Source organism: Poecilia latipinna, unplaced genomic scaffold (assembly GCF_001443285.1).
Source record: "Poecilia latipinna isolate Pla-1442-1.1 unplaced genomic scaffold, P_latipinna-1.0 Scaffold3505, whole genome shotgun sequence".
Taxonomy (NCBI): domain Eukaryota; kingdom Metazoa; phylum Chordata; class Actinopteri; order Cyprinodontiformes; family Poeciliidae; genus Poecilia; species Poecilia latipinna.
The window spans coordinates 15,894-24,787 of NW_015116121.1; the positions used below are offsets into that span (position 1 = coordinate 15,894).

Consider the following 8,894-nt stretch of genomic DNA (forward strand, 5'->3'; position numbering starts at 1 on the left):
GGAGGAATGACATGGAACATAAAGTGTCGCTTTATGCAGATGACCTTTTACTTTTTATTTCCAAACCATCAACCTCACTGCCTTTTGCTCTCGACATATTTAGCCAATTCGGTCAGATTTCTGGGTATAAGTTGAACCTTACCAAAAGTGAGCTTTTCCCCATAGGCAATAAAGCTAATTTGTCAGATTTTGCTAATCTGCCGCTCAGAATTGAAAGACAAAAACTCACATACCTTGGTATCACAGTGACAAAAAAAAACATAAAAACCTGTTCAAAGAGAATTTGATTCAACTGTTGAACCAAGTGAAGGGATCCCTTACAAAGTGGACACCCTTTTCCATGTCCCTTGTGGGACGTATCAATTCAATTAAAATGAATATACTACCCAAATTTCTATACCTTTTCAGGCATTACCTATCTTTATTCCTAATACTTTTTTAATGAACTGGACTCGATTTTTTCATCCTTCATTTGACAGGGTAAATGCCCAAGGCTTAATAAATTACAACTCCAAAAATCCAAACAGCAGGGGGGGTTTGCCTTTCCCAATTTCCGGTTTTATTATTGGGCCGCCAACCTTAGATGCTTAGTGTTCTGGTATTTTTACCATAACCTGGGTGGCTGCCCTGACTGGGTGGCTATGGAGCTACGTAGTGGTAACAACATATCCATCCCGGCTGCTTTGCTCCCCACTCTCACTTGCTTCAGCTAAGCCCATTTTAAACCCTGTAGCGAAACACTCACTGAAAATATGGGGCCAGTTTAGGAAATACTCCACGATTTTTCTCTCTTAAGTCCAATTGCACCTAACCATTTTTTTAAATCATCTGTTCAGGATGGGGTGTTCCTAGAGTGGCACCGGAGGAGGCTTACTCATTTTAAGGACCTTTTCATAGAGAAGAATTTGGCATCCTTTGAGGAACTTAGCAATAAATATGGTTTACCTAAATCCCATTTTTTTTAGATATTTGCAAGCCAGAAACTTTCTTCAGTCTCACCTTTCAGGCTCAGTTTCTCTGCCAGAGCATTCACTGTTAGAAACCATCCTATTATTGAACCCGACTCATAAAGGGCTGGTTTCGTGGCTTCATGATAAAATGCTGACTATGAAAGAGACGTCCTCACCTAAACTTAAAACCTCATGGGAAGAGGACTTGAATATGGCTATACTGGATGAGACGTGGGCCTCTTATTGAGGATTAGAAAGGTGGCTATACTCTTAAATATCTAAGTAAAAGAAATAACGCACAGAGACGTAGTTCTTGCTGCTAGGCCATAGACGAGCTGGAGATTTATTACACTACCACGGATACCTCGTTACAGTTTCTTCAGTTCAGTACAAAATCTTCATCGTCATCGTCTTGTCACAAAAAATCTCCCCGAAGTCTTAACATCAACCTATTTTATACCTTCTCATCTTCATCAGTGTGTGTTGGAAAGTTTCAACCAATGGCGTGCAACTGTTGTTTTGCAGAAAGATTCAGGCACGCTTCATACTGAGTGTGTATTGGGCGACCTTTAAAAATATTTTGGACCTCACGAACTCAACATCTGCTCCATTTCAGAATTGCTGAATAGGACAATTTATCTCAAATTGTTGATTTTATCTTGCACAAACAGACATCCTTTCCAGTAAATTCTGGCTCCATTTGCGCTTTGCACGCAAATGGAAGGAAAGAATTCGGTCAGGTTGACCTGGTGCGAAGCCAAAGTCTCTTTCCACAGAACCGAGGTGCCAAGGTCTTTTTCCCGCCAAACAACTCCTTAATTAGTATTTCCGCTCTTACACTCTATACTCAACCTGGTGAATACAACATCTCTGTGTGACGCCATCGCCTCATTCAGTTCAAAATGGTACAGAGTCCATCTCTCCAAAAGCAAACTGTCGTTTCTATCCAGAAATCACCCCTTACTGGTCCTGCCCCGCTCTGGGTCGGTTCTGGACAGATGTCTTCCGTACGATGTCCAGGCTGGCCGGAGTAACACCTGGGCCTCTCTTGGCTCTTGTTGGCTTCCGTGGTGAGGGTTTGCCTCTACCAGCCTTTAAACGGCAGGTACTGGCATTTTGTTCGCTGTTAGCGAGGCGCAAAGATCTGACCAGGTGGAAGGTCCTGCTCCTCCGACCCACAAGCAGTGGTTATGTGATCTTATGTCATGTCTGTTGGACCCGGCTGAGGATCCAGAACCCAGAGAGGTCAGAAGGTCAGCAGCTTCCTGAGCTGTGGGTTGGTTCTCAGTCAGAATCAGGTTCTGAAGGGCTGCAGTGAAGCCAGAACCTGAGGTTCTGCTAACCACTCTTTTTCTGTTTTCCAGAGTACGTGGAGCCTGATATCCTGCTGTGCTTCAGCGCAGAGCAGCGGTCTGCAGAGGAACCAGACCAGAACCAGGTCTCAGCAGAACCAGCCTGGAAGCTGGCAGAGAGCTGGAAACGTCCGGAGGAGAGTTCCCGGACCGCGATCCTGTCCTTCACCCAGCCCAGTGGGCCCAACCACTTCCTGTCCAAGAACAGCGACGCCATCGACTTTTTCAGCCTGCTCTTCCCGCCGGCGCTCGTCGAGCTCATCGCCAAGGAGACCAACGCCCACGCCAAGGCGTGCCGCCTGCTGGGCTGCTGTCCGCCCGACTGGGTCCCCATCACCGGACGGGAGGTCAAAGGTTTCCTGGGCCTGGTGATCCTGATGGGCGTCCACAACCTGCCGGACCCGGCCCACTACTGGTCCTTCAACCACTTTGACAACAGCTACACCTTCCACCGCGCCATGCCGCTGCGCCGCTTCCAGCAGATAGCCGCCCACCTCCGCATGGGCAGCTTCGTGGGCGAGCTCCACGGCCCGGGCCGCTCCGCCGACCCGCTGCACGCCTTCAGGCCCATGCTGGGCCTCCTGGGTGGCGCCATGTGGGACGCCTACCGGCCCAACTGCTGCCTGGCTGTGGACCGGGCGCTGCTGCCCAGCCTGGAGGATGAGGAGCGAGGCGGCGGGGAGCGAGGCGGCGGGGAGCGAGGCGGCAGGGAGCGAGGCGGCGGGGAGGAGGAGCGAGGCGGCGGGGAGGGGGAGCGAGGCGGCGGGGAGAGGGAGCGAGGCGGCGGGGAGGAGGAGCGAGGCGGCGGGGAGGAGCGAGGCAGTGGCGGCAGCGCCCAGCCTCAGGTCTGGCTGCTGTGCGACTCCAAGTCCGGCTACTGCCATCGCTTGTCCATCCAGCTGGGGCGGCGGCGCGGGCTGGACCTGGGCTTCAGCGTGGTGCCAGAGCTGGTCAGGGACCTGGACAACAAGCACCACCAGCTGTTCCTGGCCAACTCGCTGGCCTCCATCCCGCTCATGCAGATGCTGCTGAAGCAGAACATCTACGCCTGCAGCTCCTTCCCGCCGCCCAGCCCCATCCTGCCCCGCCCGCTGTGGGACGACGGCGAACTTCACAACCCGGGAGACTTCCTGCAGAGGCAGTGCGGCCCCCTGCTGGTCACCCGCTGGCGCGACACCAAGGAGATGGGTTGCCTGTCAACCAATGCGGCGCCGGGCCAGCCGGACGCCGTCTGGAGGAGCAAGGCGGGTGGGCTGGTGACCATCGAGCGGCCCATGGCCTTCCGCCTGCTGCAGGAAAACATGCGGGGCGTGGACATCTGCAAGCAGCTGCTGGCCTGCAACCCGCTGGGAGGCGTGCCGCAGGACCGCCACTGGCGCAACTTGTTCTGGTTCCTGGTCAACCTCAGCGTGGTCAACGCCTTCATTGTGCTGCGGGAGAGCCGCAAGGACAACCCGCCCGCCTGGGTGCAGGACGGGCTGTTCAGCCAGCTGGCCTTCCGCCGCCGGCTTGGCAACCAGCTGGCCCGCTGTGCCCAGAGGCACGGCGAGGGGCCGGAGTCGCCAGGACCCCGCGGGGCCCGAGCCGCCGCTGAGGAGCCCGTCCAGCAGCGGCACAAGATGGCGAAGATTAGCAGCATCTCCAAGCGCTGCAGGAACTGCAACATGAAGAACCTGCGGCATGAGAGCGTGTACGGCTGCACCGTCTGCGACGCCAACCTGTGCAAGCGGCCCAACTGCTTCTGGGAGTTCCACGGCCTGCCGCCGCTCCACCGGGGTGAGTCCCCCAACTCCAGCACCGGTTCAGACCTGTCCAAATGCTGACCTGCGCTCTGTTACAGGGTCGACAAAGCTGGGCTTCCTGAAGGACAGACTCAGGTAAGTGGCGCTCCGGTTCTGGCCTGGTTCTGGTGGAGCGGTGTGGTAACCACGTGTCTGTTGCTGCAGCGGAGAGATCGTCGTGGATGAGGTCAGCGTGGACGAGACGTTCGGCCCGGTGGAGGACCTGGACTTTTCCGACGACGAGCCGCTGGACGAGCCGGAGGATGAGGAGGACATGAACCCAACTGGAGCCGGTCCAGAGTCCAGTCCGCCTACAGAAAGCGGCAGCCATGATGCGACGCAGCCGGCCGTGGTGCGCCCCGGCCCGCTATCGGTGCGGCAGCTCCGCATCATCCTGTTTGCGCTGTGCGAAGGTCTGCGGCAGGCGTCCCGCGTCTTCTCGACCGACCCGCAGCTGATCCGCCGCTGGCTGCGGGAGGCGCGGCCGGCTCAAGAGCAGGAGCAGCATGCGGACGGCGCGGCGCGCATGGTGGCCTGGGTGCTGTCCATGCGGGAGCAGCAGCTGCCGCTCACCGAGAGCAACCTGTTCAACAAAGCGTCCGTCCTGAAGAAGAAGAAGGCGTTCGGCGACGCCTTCCGCATCTCCTACGACTGGGCCGTCGGCTTCCTGCTGCGCCACCGGCTGGGCGTCTGCAGGGCGGGTCGGGCTGTCGGCCTGGGCCGGGCGGCGCCGCCGCCGCTGCAGGCCCAGGTTTGCGCCTTCCGGGAGTTCATGCGGCGGGCGGTGCGGTCCCACCGGCTGGCGCAGGGCGCCGTGGCCGCCATGGACGAGCTCTGCGTCTTTGTGGACTTCCGGCTGGTCCAGGACAGATCCAGGCGCCGCGAGGCGTTGGAGCTATCCGGATCCACACCGCTGCTCACAGTCTACCTGGCGGTTCTGGCCGACGGCGCCGTGCTGCCGGCGCTGGTTCTGCTCAGCCGGCCGGTCCCGCAGGTGGCGCCGCCCGACCTTGCCCTGCTGGAGGTCCGGACGGACGGCCTGAGCGCCGAAGACGCCCTGGACCTCTGGACCACCAAGGTCTGGCTGCCACACTTATCCGGCCCGGCCCGTTCCGGGAAGTCCCTGCTGGTTCTGGACCGGCACCGGGAGCACCTGGCCGACCCGTTCCTGGCGGCGCTGAGCGCGGCCCGCAGCCTGCCGGCTGTCATCCCTTCAGGATGCTCCTTCTGCCTGCAGCCGCTGGACGTCTGCCTGAAGCCGGCACTGCAGCGCTTCCTGCTGGCCCGCTGGGCCCGGTTCGCCGCCGGACCGGAACCAGAGCTGGACGACCCGACCCACAAGCCACAGGACAACGTGACCCGGATGCTGGTGGACTGGCTGCTGGACGCCATGATGCACCTGCGCCGCCTGCCGCACACCTGGAGGACGTCCTTCCAGCTGACCGGACTCCTGCAGGACCAAACCGGGTCGGAACCACGGGACCAGCAGACGGAACTCATCAGAACCCTAACATGCATCCTGCTGGGTCCAGACGCAGCAGAAACAGAACCAGCTGAACTTCAGGAGGACGAAGACCAGGACGGGGACAGAGAGGAGACATCTGAGGAGAAACCGATGTCCAAAGTGGACGAGACGGAGGACAGGAAGGAGACGGAGGACTCTGCACATGAGACAAGAGGAGGACAGGAGGACATGGAGACACTAGAGGACAGCGAGGAAGAGGAGGGACATCAGAGACAGGAGGAGACGAAGGAGGCAAGCAGAGAGAGACGGGAGACGCGGATCGAGATCGGGGAGGAAGTCGGAGACGAGTGGAAGATCCGGAGTGACGGCGCCAGAACCGAGGAAGACAGCTGAGGTTCTGACCCGATTCTGACTCGGATCGCCTGTGCTCCCCCAGTGGCTGACAGAGGAACTGCTTCCGCCTACTGGTCAGTTTGACCGGAACCAGAACCGGGCTCTGTCTGGATCCGACAGGCAAAACCTTTTTAATGGACCTTTATTTAAAATTCACTGAGGTTCCACATCAGCCAATCAGAGACCAGCTTCAGAGACAAAGGGGCGGGGCTTCAGCGTCCCATCAGACTGTCCAGGTGTCACACCTGAGGTTCTAATGAACAGGACAAGATGAATGTTTACAGTCTGAGCTGCTCAGATCAAAATGGGTCATCAGAACCACCAGAACCTTCAGAACCAGGTTTAGATGAATAAACAGATGTTTCAGTGACAGACGATTCTCCACCCGGCTGCAGCTACTTCCTGGTAGCAGGAGGCTACTTCCAATCTGAAGCTGCTGATCTGATCAATGATAGGCTGGAAGGGAAAGTACTAGCTAGCGCTAGCTTTGGGTAGGCTAACAACTAGCATGCCTAGGCTGGTCCCCCACTTCATCTGCTGTCCATTAGCATTTGCTAGACTAGCATTAGCATTGAGTAGGCTAGCAAGTTGCTTGTGTCTTCTTACCATAAACTATCAAAACACGACATCAATGTAAGCAACATTTAATGGATGTCGCTTACAGATAATGTACGAGAAACATTTTTATCCATGTCTAGAGGAAAAGGTTCAAGTCATGAGGGACCAGGCTATGCATGCTACTTAGCTAGAGCTAATGCTAACCTAAACCAGGCTTTCACCAGTGTATCCAAGGCTACAGTTAGCTTATGCATGCTAATGGACAGCAGATGAAGTGGGGGACCAGCCTAGGCATGCTAGTTGTTAGCCTACCCAAAGCTAGCGCTAGCTAGTACTCTCCTTCCAGCCTATCATTGATCAGATCAGCAGCTTCAGATTGGAAGTAGCCTCCTGCTACCAGGAAGTAGCTGCAGCCGGGTGGAGAATCATCCAGTGTGTGTGTGTGTGTGTGTGTTAGAGAAGATGACTCCTCTTCCTCACCTTCAGGAGGAAGAGCAATGTTAATGTTTGATTTTGTTTTGATGATGTCACAGTGGCCCTGGAAGCTGATTGGCTGCTGTTATTTTTGTACACTTCCTGTTTCAGTTGTCAGAACATGATGATGAATAAAGCACCTGTCCAGGTGAGCTGCCTGTTCTCTGGGCCTGAAAACACACTTTTCCAGGATTTTCCAGGTTTGGCTGCTTTTCCTCCAGGTTCAGTTCAGTTCCTGCTGGATCTCTGAATCAGAACCAGGTTCTACAGTAGAACCTGGCAGATAAAGATCAACAGCAACACATCATATTGCACTTTAGTATTATATTCTTAAATTATTATATGTTAATGTTATTAGACTAATAACCATTTGTGCTTTAATCCGCACAGACAGGATGTGCTAATTAGATGTTACAGATTCTGTTAGTGGGGTAAATGAATCCGATGTTCATTAAATATGAATATTTATTCATGTAAAGTGTAAAATGTGTCCCAAACGCTGAGCTGCAGGTTTTCAGCCCAGAGTTTCGTCTGCAGGCTGATGGAGATTAGGGTGATGATACAGAGGACAAGGAGCCACAGCTAGCTTAGCATCTTAGCAGAAATGAGCTGCAACGTTTAAATCAGGAAAACTAATTCAGTTCTCGAAAAGAATATGAATAAAAAATATTTTCTACACTGTGAGAAGGAAACTCATCTCCCCATGTTTATTATATTACATTTATTATATCATTTATATTTACCAGGATGAACTAAAAGGCCGTTTTCATCGCTGGATGATTTTGTGTAGAGATGAAGTCGGAGCCGTTGGCTTGTTTTGATCAGAGGATCTGAAACATTAACGTTTCTATAAACGAGGTGATTTTAGTGAAAAAATCCTGAGAAAAATAAATGTTTGTGTCTGAGTGAGTGAAATAAGCACCAATATATATATTTATATCCATAAATCCAGGACTGAATCGGGGTGATGACTTTATTTTTATATAAATCTAAACGTTTGACCAGTTCCACATCAAATCCAAACGTTTCAAATCGAAAATATATTGGAGCCATTTTTATTATTTCTACATTAACTCTGAAAAGTTTGAATTAATATAAGTTACAAGATTAAATTTCCCTTTGGGATTAAATAAATGTAACTTTATTAACTTCAAGCCTCATTAAACTTGAGAAATGATATTAAGAATAAAGATAAACGAAGCTTCTTAAAGACATAAAGAGATTAATTCTGCTAACGGGTCAATCACCTCATTAGCAGATGGAGGATTGTGGCTTCACTGATATGAACACCGAGCTGATGGTGAACTCATGACGTTCACTACTAAAATATCAACTATTCAAAACTGTCCTGGTGTTTGTAAAACAAATGTACAATTCCGACCGATCAATATTACAATATCTTTATTCGCAAAATAAACTCTTCCGTTCTTTCTATAATATAAACAGAGGAAGCGCTCTCATCAAAATAAAAGCATCAAATTAAAAACCGGAAGTCAGCCATGTATTTTACAAAATAAAACGAACTAAAAGCAATAAGCGCAAAAAGAATACAACAAATAAATAGCTTAATTTGGGCTTATTTACACTAGTTATGGGGTTTTGACAATATTATTCTAATAACAAAATTAGAATATTATGAAGAAATTTATTTAATTCAGTAATTCCATTCAAAAAGTGACATTTGTATAATATATTCATTACATACAGACTGAAGTGTTTTTTCTTTTAGTGTTGATTATAATTCATAACTAATGAAAACTACAAATTCAGTACCTCAGAAAATTAGAATATGGTGGAAAGATTTAGTACTCAAGACCCCTGGTGCTCCACACTAATCAGATCATTAACTCAAAACCTGCAGATGCTTTAAATTGTCTCTCAGTTCAAATCTGCAGGTCACATGACTGTTGACCTGACGGCT

The 8,894-nt window shown here is 51.6% G+C and overlaps 1 long non-coding RNA gene across 1 annotated transcript in view; it reads right to left on the reverse strand.

Annotated features, from left to right (window-relative positions):
• The window catches only part of LOC106941123 (uncharacterized), a 17,222-nt gene extending 10,817 nt beyond the window's left edge, over positions 1-6,405 (reverse strand). Inside the window, exon 1 of the long non-coding RNA XR_001423271.1 lies at positions 6,317-6,405. This is a non-coding gene — a long non-coding RNA (uncharacterized LOC106941123). The remainder of the gene's footprint in view (positions 1-6,316) is intronic.
• Positions 6,406-8,894: the final 2,489 nt, after the last annotated feature.